The 13,060-nt window shown below is 39.6% G+C and overlaps 1 protein-coding gene across 6 annotated transcripts in view; it reads right to left on the reverse strand.

Annotated features, from left to right (window-relative positions):
* Nucleotides 1–13,060, reverse strand: part of RNF2 (ring finger protein 2) — a 100,328-nt gene that overhangs the window by 35,726 nt on the left and 51,542 nt on the right. The window lies entirely within an intron of this gene.

Raw genomic sequence — 13,060 nt, forward strand, 5'->3', positions numbered from 1 at the left:
TAGCCAAGGTACTATACTACACATTTGAGGAATTTTGTTTTTTCTTGTGTTATTTTATTTTTTGCACCTTTTGGTCAAAACCTTCCATTTTTGTTGGTTTCCTGAATTCTTAACTGTCCGTCTGTCAAGATATTCCTCACACTGGCACTTCACTTCCTGGTTCTCATCTGCCAGTCTAGATTTTGCAACTTTTCTAAGGTCTCAACCTCTGCTTGCCTAAGGGAGTTCCAGTCTACTGCTTCATCCAATTACTTGAATCTAGTGACCTACTGCCAAACCCCTGACTCACTAGTAATTTAGACCTCAGACTCTGGCATAATCTAGGCTCTCAGCCCTGTACACACACCAACTCCCTACCACAAACTAACCACATTCTTAGACAGGAACTACTTTTCATTCTCCCAGAACCCTAAGACCAAGAGACACAAAGGACATTGATAATTTCCTGAGCAGAGCAGAAAAAAATCAAGTTCCTAAAGTAGAACAAGGTAGGTTACCAACTTCGTTTACATCCCTCCCCAGATTACATGAAACTAAACAAGGGACCATACTGATATGGTTGGGGTAACCAGCTTACTATTGGGCTGTAGACTGCTGCTCAGCACACATGGTTAGCCTCCCCCAAAACATCTGCAGATTTAATGGCACAGAGATAAGTATCTCTACTTTTGAGTAAGAGATGTCAAACACAACTAAGGCATAAAGCAAAGCTTAAAAATTTACAGAAACTTATCATTAATGACAAAGTCTAGTAACTAATGAGTCTGGACCAAGCCCCATATGCCAGAATAGAAGTTAACTTTTGAAAAGTGGTGTATCAAGGTTATCCTTTCCTGGGAAGAGAAACGTCCATTAAGTGCAGATTCCTGCCAGAAGCAGAAGTGCTAAACACACATACATTAGCTTTAGCAAATAACAGCATAGGAAATCACAGCAAAACTCTTTTGTCCATGAAAATATAGCAACAGGGTCTACATTTGCAGCAAGGGCATATCTGTTGAAAAATTAAATTTGTTGTAAAGCAATTGACAAAAGAAATGATGAGATTAAAAAAAGGTAAGACAGAAAGCTGAAGGCTGATGCTACCACGCTCTCTTTCAACAGCAACTGGAATAACCCATTCAGAAAGCAGTGAGGGCAATTCATTTCCAGAGATACAAAAATCATTTGTGTTGTTTTTGTTTGTTTTTTTAATGTTTATTTAGTTTTGAGAGAGAGAGAGCGAGCGAGCAGGGGAGGGGCAGAGAGAGGGAGACACAGAATCTGAAGCAGGCTCCAGGCTCTGAACTGTCAGCACAAAGCCCGATGCAGGGCTCAAACCCACAGACTGTGAGATCATGACCTAGGCCGAAGTTGGACGCTTAATGGACTGAGCCACCCAGACGGCCCTGTTTGTTTTTTGTTTTGTTTTGTTTTTTGAGAGAGAGCAAGTGCAAGCCGGGGAGGGGCACAGAGAGAGGGAGAGAAAATCCCAACCAGGCTCCAGACTGTCAGTGCAAAGCCCAACACAGGGGTCGATCTCACAACTACGAGATCATGACCTGAGCAGAAATCAAGAGTCAGTTAAGAGTCGGATGCTTAACCAACTGCGCCACCCAAGCACCCTAACATTTGTATTCTTTTACTCAATCCCAGGAAATAATGTTATTATTAATGATAGGTAACGTTTACTAAGTGCTTACCACTTTTTATGAAATCTTGCTTAATCCTAACAACCCTATGAAAAGGTACTATTTTCCTCATCTAAGAAATAAGGAAATTGAGCCAAAATGTAAATAAATAAATAAGCAACTTAAAGGCCTCATAGGAAGTGTCAAAGGCAAGACTCAAACATAGGTTTGATGGACTAAGAAGGCCATACCCTTAACCACCATACCAAACACTACTGTTAATACTATATCATCACCATCAGCAGGGAGGTTTGCAACATGAAGAAATTTCTTCAATCATTAAAAATAACAATTATTAATATGATATGTAATGGCCAGTAACACCTACAAGGTAAAGTGATAACAGAGGCCACTAATTTGCATCTGTGCTACAATTACAGCTATGGAAAAGCTATGTTCTAGAAGGTAACAGACTTGTTCAAGAGTCTGTGGAGGGAGTTTCCATTTTTCAACTCCCAAAATAGTAAGCACAGATTTTAACAGTTTTAAGGCAACAACAGATAAGAACAAAGGAGTAAAGAACGTGTTTCTGGTATCCCTTTGCCACACAGCACAGATTTTCTCCTGCAGAAAAAGAAGAAAAACTATTATGTCACTATATATTTTCCATAGTAGCAGCCAGACTGGGACTCAGGAGACCTCAATTTTCATTTGGGGTTCTTGAAACAATTCCAAAAGATAAACAGATTTAATCTTTCTTCTGGCCTTATCTCCTAGTTTCTGCAACTTTCATCAAAAAGCAACAAAAAAGTGGTAAACTGAAAAAAGCATCTCCTGGGGTATCAAAGACCAGGGTCTTAGAAGCATGAAAAAGAAATCTGAAACCCTGGGGCACCTAGGCGGCTAAGTCGGTTAAGCGTCTGACTTCGGTTCACGTCACAATCTCATGATTGGTGGATATGAGCCCCACACGAGTGGAGAGCATGTGCTGTCAGTACTCTAGAACTTGGAGCCTACTCTGATTCTCACTCTCCCTCTCTCTCTGCCCCTCCCCCACTCACATTTTTTCTGTCTCAAAAATAAAACATTAAAAAAATTAAAAGAAAAGAACCAGAAATTTTGAAGACAGAAGGAACTTTTACATAGCTCTGATAAATCCAAAGATTAGCAAAATCTTTGTCCATGAAAGAAACAAAAATTTGACACTGGAAATCAATATGATTCTGAGTTAGTCAATATATAGATCTAACCCTCTTTATTTTTAAAAATGTTTAAAAAATATTTACTTTTGAAAGAGAGAGAGAGAGAGAGAGCGCGCACACGTGCACAAGCAGGCAAGGGACAGAGAGGGAGACACATAACCCAAAGCAGGCTTCAGGCTCTGAGCTGTCAGCACAGAGCCCGACGCAGGGCTCAAACTCATGAACTGGAAGATCATGACCTGAGCAGAAGAGACACTTAACCGACTGAACCACCCAGGTGCCCGAGATCTAACCCTCTTTATAAAATAAGCATGTTTTGGGGCAGCTGGGTGGCTCAGTCGGTTGAGCGTCTGACTTAAGCTCAAGTCATGATCTTGTGGTTCGTGAGCTGGAGCCCTACATCGGGCTCCGTGCTGACAGCTCAGAGCCTGAAGCCTGCTTCAGATTCTGTCTCTCTCTCTTCCTCTGCCCCTCCCCTGCTTGTACTGTCTCTGTCTCTCAAAAATAAACAAACATTAAAAAAAAAAAGAGCACACTGCATTAAAATAAGCATGTCTTAGGTGAAATATATATATATAATATCCATTAAAACAGAGTTCCTTATTAGAAATAAAAATATATATACTTAAATATGCACCAAAATAGTTTTTAATTTTTTTAATGTTTTTATTTATTTCTGAGAGAGAGAGAGAGAGAGAGACAGCATGAGCAGGGGAGGGTCAGAGAGAGAGGGAGATACAGAATCCGAAGCAGTCTCCAGGCTTTGAGCTAGCTGTCAGCACAGAGCCCGACACGGGGCTCGAACCCATGAACTGTGAGATCATGACCTGAGCCGAAGTCAGTCGCTTAACTGACTGAGCCACCAAGGCAACCCCCAAAATAGTTTTTAGAAACCACTTGTTACCAATTCGACCTTGACAAACATAATGGGAGTTCTTCAAATAATGGTAAAAACAGAAAACCATAATCATATTATAATAAAGAAAAACTTGAGATGCCTGGCTGGTTTTGTCAGTTGGAGCATGCGACTGTTGGGTGGATTGAGAGTTCAAGCCCCATGTTGGGTATGAAGATTACTTAAAAATAATCTTTAAAAAATAATAAAAATTTAAGTAACTAAAGTAGTGAAATCATTCTCTACTAAGTAAAACTGATTTTATATTATTGAACATTAACAAAACACAAATCTGACATTAATTCAATACAAGATACTGTTTGCCGGCACTTTTTATATGGTTTTCCCTCTCCTACTTTTTAACAAAATCCTTTAAGTCCACAGTTTTTAACTTTTTTGAGTCCACACCCCCACCGAGAATCTGATCAAAGTTAGGAACTGTAACTTGGCAGCTGGGGGCCGAGGGGAATACCACGCAAAAGAACACACGCCCCAAATCTCAGAAGAGTCATGGTCCTTTAAGAGATCCCAGGACCAAAGGCCAAGAACACTTGCTCTAAAAAAGAATTCCAAACCTAAACAGAAAATCAGAGGCTACCTCTAAATTCTTCTTGGTGTTATCAGTTATACTGTAACAAGCTACTACCACTAAAATCAATTACAGATTTGTTCCTGCAAAGGTAAGCTTATGGAGACAATAAGTATTGCTCGTTAATCATTTCCACCTGGCTGCCACAATGAATTTTTGTATCTCCCTACCACATCATAAATATAAAGCTAAAAGGAACCTCAGGATCCAACCACTACTTACATCCAATGGAAGTTATGCCATCATCAAAAATGTTACCAAACTGGTATGGCATAGAAAATGTTTGTGATAATACGTTAACTTTAAAAAACACACATAAACTCAGGTCTATATATAAAATACAATGAAAACTATGTTCACAAAATAAATTTATCTCCAAAAGAAATACATCAAAATTTAAAAGCAATTGAGTATTGAAAGCATTATTTTTTTCCCTACTTCTTAAATTTTCCAAAATTAAAAAATACACTTCAAAAAATTAACAAAGTGACAACTAGGGGCGCTTGGGTGGCTCGGTTTCAGCTCAAGTCATGATCTCACAGTTCGTGAGTTCAAACCCTACATCGGGTTCTGTGCTGCAAGCACAGAGCCCGCTTGGAATTTCTCTCGCCTCTTTCTCTTCCCCTCTCCAGCTTGCACTCTCTCTCTCTTCCTCAAAATAAATAAATAAACATTAAAAAAATTAAAGTGACAACTGAAATTATACTTGATAAAAAGACAATTTATAGATTTTTCCCATTAGCTCTTAAGCTATTTTTGAAAGGACTAAGCAATATATTGAACATGAGGATGAAAAATAAAAACAATCTATGTAAGAAATGAATAACAGCTAGGTTACTGTGTGACACTTTTTTCCTCACTGGCACACCAATATTGTCTTCTTAATTCTCCTAAATCACTTATTGCAATAGATTATCCAAAAGGTTTCAGAATAAATTAACTTGGCTTTGATAATCATGTTATCTATATTACACAGAGCTGTAATAATTACCTTTCCAAAGTTATGGAGACTTCTGGGAAAAAAAGTATTTCAGGAGGCTACACTGGTAAGTTAACACTGGTTAACCCAAACTGAAAATGAGACCTATGTTTAAATACAATCAATTATAATAAAATTTTAAAAAAAGAAATGGAGTCTTAATACCTTAGACAATACTCAACTATCAACGTTAGAGAGCCTTTAAACTATTTCATTACTTCAGAGCCACATGAGAAAACAGTTCCTGGAGTACAGTACCTCATAAAAATTAAGAAGCTAGAAAAAAGCATCTTTCCACTAACTCAACAAGGCATGTTTTCTCCACAAATATGCCAATTAAACATTTTAAGATCAAGGATAAGAGGTAAATTCATTAAAAGTAACAACAGATATAATTTTTAGTCTTGCCAAGTATAGTGTTAAAAGCAGATATTTTCTGTAATTGATAACATAAAATAACATAGAAGTAAAACAAAATCACAATAGGTTAATTTCCAGTCAAAACAGTAATACCATCTGTTTCTCCTACTCCCCCAGGCCCTTGTCGTTTAAACAATCTACAGAGTGGTAGTTTTGTTCTTAATGTTTAAATAAACTTGGGAGTACTATTGTCTAATGATATAAGCAAGATATTCAACCCTGGTGTAAAGAAATTAATGAGGCATGTCAACCGTAAAATACAATTATTTAAGCGCGAGAGAATACTATATAGTAAACCAAACTTGGTAAAAGTAGGGTTATAAGACATCCACAACTCCTCCCAAACCCCATTTCCACCCTCATAACTTTTAAATATGAAAACTCCCTTAAAAGTAAGCAAAGAACTATAACCAGGACCCATGTCAGAGATCAATCCATCTAAGTCCTTCTTCATATACCCCATACATTTACAATGGGCTTTGCTGTTTACAAAACCTTTTACCTACACTACCTCTTAGGTCATTACAAATAACCTGTGAGGTCAGCAAGGGTGGTTGGGTTTTTTTTTTTTTTTTTTAATAGAAAACAGAAAGGCCAATAATCTGGCTTATAGTGAAACCAGACCTAGAAACCAAGACTCCTGCCTTCAATTCTGAAGCTCTTTCCACTATACATAACACTAACCCTTCTGTAATATAGTAAAGCCTTCTATAAAACATCTGGCTGGATTCCAAGCCAGCAGTCCCAGACTGAATTGGACTCTATATAGCAAACAGTGTAAATAGTGAGGGTTTAATGCAATTACTGGCATGGAGGCATACACCTTTTTAAAAGTGAAGAATCAGTCGATTTTAAGTTGGTTTAATAGTGTATACATGGTGGTGGAAGCAAACAGAACACTATTCTAAAAAGTCAAAATGAAAATACTACAGATATGCAAGTTTTTCAATAGCTAACAGAAGTAGTGGTAAGCAGGGGCGCCTGGGTGGCTTAGTTGGTTAAGCGTCCGACTTTCACTTAGGTCACGATCTCGCGGTTCGTGGGTTCGAGCCCCGCGTCGGGCTCTGTGCTGACAGCAAAAAGCCTGGAGCCTATTTCAGAGTCTGTATCTCCCTCTCTCTCTGACCCTCCCCTGCTCATGCTGTCTCTCTCTCTCTCCTAGAAATAAATAAAACATTAAAAAAAAATTAAAAAAAAAAAAAGAAGTAGTGGTAAGCAATACAGGGAATAGGAAAAAAGGAGACAAAGAATGGATAATTAAAAAAACAGTGTAAAAAGAAACTGTATATTTTTATTTTTAGGCAATTAAAATGAAGGGCTTCTGTCTCTTCTTTCCCCCATAAGTAACTATGAGACTTTAGAACATCAGGCTATGTAATGATAAGAGAGGTAGAAGAGGATTTTATTTAGCCACCAAATGAATCCCTGCCAAAATTTCTGGCTCTGGAATAAAAAATCCTAAGTCATATTTCTAGATCAGCTGCTGTTAACATACAGTTTGAGTTAACCAGTTATTTTCAGCTTTCAATTCTCACATTTGTAAAATCAAACAACCCTACTTAAACTATTTTCTTTTCTATTTTTTTTTCTTTTAAGATTTACTTATTTATTTTGAGAGAGAGGGAGGGAGGGGCAGAAAGAGAGGGAGAGAAGAAATCCCAAGCAGGCTCCACACTCTCAGAGCCAAGCTCAATGCAGGGCTTGAACCCACGAACCGTGAGGTCATGACCTGAGCCAAAATGAAGAAGGGGACACTCATCCAAGTCACCCAGACACCCCAACTTAAAATATTTTCTAATGACCTTGGAAGAAACAATGCCTGCAAAAGTAGTGAACATTTTAATTCCCATTATCTACTGCAAAAATAAATATTACTCAAACATCTTATATGTTCACAGTACTAAGCTAGGCTACAAGTGCAGAGAAAGTAATGGTCTTTACAACCTAAATCAATAAGGCACAGAGAAATGCTTAACTAATAATGATTATGATTACATAACAAAATTGAGGCATCCCAGAGAAAGAGTTTTCATAGGAGTTGAGCTAAACACAGCAGAGAATAAAGTTGGATTCGATCAAGATACAAAATAAAAATAGTCATTAAGTTTAGACAGGCAGAGAAGAGCCAAGTAGGCTGCAATATCCTTTGGATTCCCAAAGCACATCACTCATCCATTATTAGATTTAACACACTATAGGATGGTTTGTCATCCCCACTTAGGCTGTAAATTCCTCTATGACAGAGACCTTGTTCAATTCATTTTTCTATCCCTAATCCCTAGCAGAGGGCCTGGCACAAAGAAGATAACCAACACATTTTTTCTGAACAGGCAAGGACAAGATTCCTTATTTAAATTACTGTATTTTAACCTACACTATTTTGTGCACATAATTCACTCACTGTCTCTCAACTCTAGAACCACCACTCTAGACTCTGCTCTATGGTGATAGGGCTGAGACTGTACAACTGTATCCCATGGACTCTTCTGCCAGCTCTTCCAGGGAGCTGCCTGTTAGGCTTTGACAGTGGAGGTAGTAAAAGGAGACTGGAAAGCAGGAAGAGGGGTGAGAGGACTTCCTTCCAGTTCCTGGCAGCAGCAACTGCAGCCCCTCACCCTTGCAGGAGCAACTGGTTCCAGACTCCAGCTTCTTTGGGTACTTTTGGGTACTTCTAGAACCTGCTCAGCAGCTGAACAAAGATAACCTTCTCAAAGGTTCAGAACCAGGCCAATGGAATCTCCTTTCTGAGCTCTTAAATTGATTATACCGTAATGTTGTTCTCTTTCGCTCTTACAACCATCTAACCAACTCCCTATATTAAATCGTCTCTGTTGAAACTCTTACTGAAGTCTCTGTTTTTTCTACCCAGGACTAATATACTGTCAAACATAGTGATTCCAACTGCTCTCCTTTGAGAGATCTTGCTGCTTCACTGAAGGGGAAAAGTAAGGAAAATTTGGTGTTATTCCTAGAGATCAAACCTATTCTATAATAGATAACTCAAAACCCTTTAAATTTGTTGCGGGGCGCCTAGTTGGCTCAGTCGGTGGAGCCTGTGACTCTTGATCAAGGTTGTGAGTTCCAGCCCCACGTTAGGCATAGAGATTACTTAAAATCTTTAAAAACAACAACAACAAAACAAAAACTGTTGAGTTGCAGCATAAAAATCACTTATCTTTTGTGACTTAAACTATACAACTTGGAGGGGAGTCTGGGTGGCTGAGTCCGCTGAACATCTGACTTCAGCTCAGGTCATGATCAAGGGTCAGCTCATGAGTTCGAGTTCCGTGTCAGGCTCTTTGCGGACAGCTCAGAGCCTAGAGCCTGCTTCAGACTCTGTGTCTCCCTCTTTCTATCTCTGTCTCTCACAAAAATAAATATTAAAAGTAATTTTAAACTGTCCAACTTATAAAGAAAAAAGAGAGAAAGAAATATTTAAATAATGCAGGCTGTTGCAAGCACACACAACCACCTTTTACTAGAGCACATATCCTAGGGAAAACGTGAGATGGTAGAGCTGATGTGCTGTTGTTCTTCAAAGGTCTCAGGTCCCACAAGCCTTTCCTCATGTAAGCATAATACCATGCTGAATGTGATTCTTATAATAAATAAATACATTATGGGGGGCACCTGGCTGGCTCACTCGATGGAGCATGCAACTCTTGATCTTAGGGTCATGAGCTCAAATCCCACACTGGACAGTTTACTTAAAAAAACAAGAATATTTCTTAAAATAAATACATGTTTTTGCTGTTGTTCAACATGACCCCTAAATGCAAGCTAACTACTTTCTCTAGTGTTCAACAAGAGAAACAGCAATCTGTTCTAAATACTAAAGCTGAGCTGAATCTACTGGTATAGTGTTCTCCCTTCCCGAAAGCTCTTCAAGCATTTCTTTTTTAAACGAAGTGTGACTTTCATTTTACGCACCGACTTTAGAATCTAACCCCTTCATAAAATAAAACTCCGCTCTATACAGAGAAAACAAAAAGAAATCCACCTTGCAGAAAGAGTCCGTAATCAACACACCTGTTGAAAATAAATGACCAAAGGCTTTGAGAAATTTTTTTTAAATTTTTCATATTTATTTATTTTTTTTTATTTTTTTACAAATAGTTTATTGTCAAATTAGTTTCCACATAACACTCAGTGCTCATCCCCAAAGTGCCCTCCTCCATGCCCCTCCCCCCCTCCCCCCCACATCCATCAGTCCTCAGTTTTTGTCAGCATTCAAGAGTCTCTCATGGTTTACCTCTCTCCCTTTCCCCCACCATGTCCCCCCTTCTTCTCCCCCTTGGTCCTCCGTCAAGTTCCTCCTAATCCTCCTATACGTGCAAACATATATTTGTCCTTCTCTGCCTGACTTATTTCGCTCAGCATAACACCCTCAAGGTCCATCCATGTTGCTCTGTTACTTCACTTAATAAAATGTCATTAGACAATTTAGTCTGAAGTTAATTTCAAAAATGTTTCATTATTGTACTTATTTTTTTAATTATGAAAAAATGGCAGCTATGTAGAAGTAGCAAACATGTTGTTACTCCATCTCTAAACGAAATGCGAGAAAGCAAATTCAAGCAACAGCAGTCCTTCTCAGACTTTAGTCATGTACATCGCTGCTGAGCTTTCAACAGGAATATCCCTAGGCCCAGACAAATTATACTAGTCCACTTTAGGTGCCTGACATCTATAAGACAAAAGAGAAGTGAAAAGAATTTTAAAGTTAAAAGTCCATGGCCAGTTCCACTGGAGTTCCTCCACAGAGCATAAAACTGGATAGTGGACCACCTTCCCCCCCTTACAATCTACATCTATAAAGTCAGTCATAGTCATTACCCAGCTCCTGCTACAGACATACTAACACCAGCTTCTACTCAAGTACCAAGAGTCCGAATACCACAGTCAGTGTATCCATGTAAAATCAACCAAAATGGATTCCTTACAAGAAACACCAAAGGACCCATCTGACACATTAGGTGGAAGACTAGGGGTGAGGGGGGGATAAAAGAATATCCTGACCTACAGAGAGGGAATGGACAGGGCAAATATACCTTGTGCCCCCAAATTATATGGGGATCTACTCAGTTAAATGCAAAATAAATATTCAATAAGTTACTATGGTAACTAAGATCTCAGAGAAATGGAAAAAAATGAATAAGTTAAATAACTGATGTCTAACGACAATGTCTTCACATCATGTGTAATAAACACTAATTAATCAAGTGTAGGTCTGTATGTGGGCAGAATGTGCATAATCTCACAGTATTTTTCTTTTAAAAAAAATGGCAAACTGTGATGCTTGTTTAGTTTCTCCAGACTTAATAAACGATTGCTACAAAATTATGAGGTACTTGAAGTCATACTAAAAATGTGTCCATAACTTTAATAAAGTGTATTTTGGTGTAATTCACCTCTCTTGCTGGAATTATGTTTCTTTGCTTAATGTACAGAAACTGTCACTAAAACATACATTATTCATTAGACCTGCATCACCTTTACTCCAAAGACCACATAATATAAACACAAATCATGAATAAATCAGATTAAAGAGATAGACCTGACACTACACACTGAAGGTCAGTAATTGAAAAATGAAATTCCTAAGATGTTTGCTGACCTGCTGTACACAGTATCTATGTCTACAAAAACCTGGGAGCTAGCTGTCCGGACCTGCTGTACACAGTATCTATGTCTACAAAAACCTGGGTGCTAGCTGTCTGGGTATTCAACACTGGCAGAGGAAAAACTCAACATTCTCAGAATGTCTCAGTATTTTCAATGTCTGCATTGTCCACATAATGTTAGTGGCTCTAATTTGAGATTTTTCTGTGTAGCACATTTGAGGACCACTGGCATATTTTTAAAATACTCAGACAAGCCTACTGAGGCAGTTTTCCTTCATAAAATTCTCCATTTCATTCTCACACCTACTATAATTAACCTCAAATGTGGATTCCGCAAGGGTACCTGGAGGAAAGAACTCAAATCCGCAGAAAAAGTGAGGGGCCATATTTGCTGTGCTATCCCTGGAAAATGGAGTCTTATGTAACTACCTACTATTTTACTAAAAAGCACGGTTAAATGTACAATCAAGATTTAAGATACCTGTTGACTGCGACAAATAGAAATTTCAGGGGGAAAAAGAATAGCTGAAAGTCCTATTGCTGCCATTTAAATTCTTCGTAAATCAAACGGTCATGATTATTCACCGTTAAGAACCTAGATCTGACACCAATCTAAGTTACTAAAAAATTCAACAACTATACCCTAGTTCAAGTGGGGAAAGTAGATTATCTACCAATTACACTAAGTATTCTAGCTTACCGTCTTGGAACTCACCAAAAGTAGATTATGTAATGCAAATCACTCATACGTTAGTTTTAAACATAATTCTCAGTCTAAAACACTAAAGCCATGCCTCAATTATTTTTAGTTTTTAAAAGGAAAGCGTATTACCAAAACACTGAATGCAAACCTATCCCTTTCATAGCAAATAAATTTCTTCACACACCTCAAGGAAACCTATCATTTTTCAACACATTTCACCCCTTAAAGGCACACGTTCTCAAACTTCTGACAGCCAAGCAGCACGCACCCAAAAAGGCTTGAAGGAGATAAGACTGTAAAACCATTATGGTCTTAACGGGCAAATAATCGCCAATGAATCTCGAAGTTTCAAAGACGAATTTTTACTAACAGTGTCTCTGGAAACAAGGAGGCTACTTCTATAGGAGGGAAAAGACCCGGACAACCGGGGCTACCGCTCCCCGGCGACACCCGGTACCAAAGATCTCAGCGTCAACGACAGGGTTCAAAACGCGAAGCTTCCATCAGAAACAAACCAAGACACCCCCTCCCCCCACGACTCTCCTCCGGGGCAACCTCGCGGTTTTAGAAAGCAGCAACAGATACTCCCGGGGAAGGCAGGCGGCACTCCAGGAATGTTTTCACCATGAGGGGTCTCTCCACAGCCCACAAGGTACCCCGACGCCGAGGAGCGCCTCCATACCCGAACCCCGACTCCAGCACCGCGGGGGGATAGGGGGCATTTTGCACAAAGCGCCCCTACCCCACCCCCACGGTGCAAACACATACCCCCGGCAGCGAGGGGGAAGCCCGGAGGAAAAACCCTACATTCCACGCCGCTGGCCTCCGAAGAGGGGGCCGCAGAGAGGCTGGGGCCCCCGCCCCGGGAGGCGAGGGGGCCGCACCGCAGCCCCGGCCTCCGCGCCGGGGAGCGGACAGTCAGGGGTTCCCAGCCAAGGAAGGAATCCAATCCCTGAGCTTCGCCCACCGGGGTCCTCCGCAAACCGGACCCACCGTCTCCGGCGAGACCCTCGAAGAAACGCGAACAATGAGCAGCTG

The sequence above is a fragment of the Hyaena hyaena genome, unplaced genomic scaffold (genome assembly GCF_003009895.1).
Source record: "Hyaena hyaena isolate Hyena2069 unplaced genomic scaffold, ASM300989v1 scaffold_580, whole genome shotgun sequence".
NCBI lineage: Eukaryota > Metazoa > Chordata > Mammalia > Carnivora > Hyaenidae > Hyaena > Hyaena hyaena.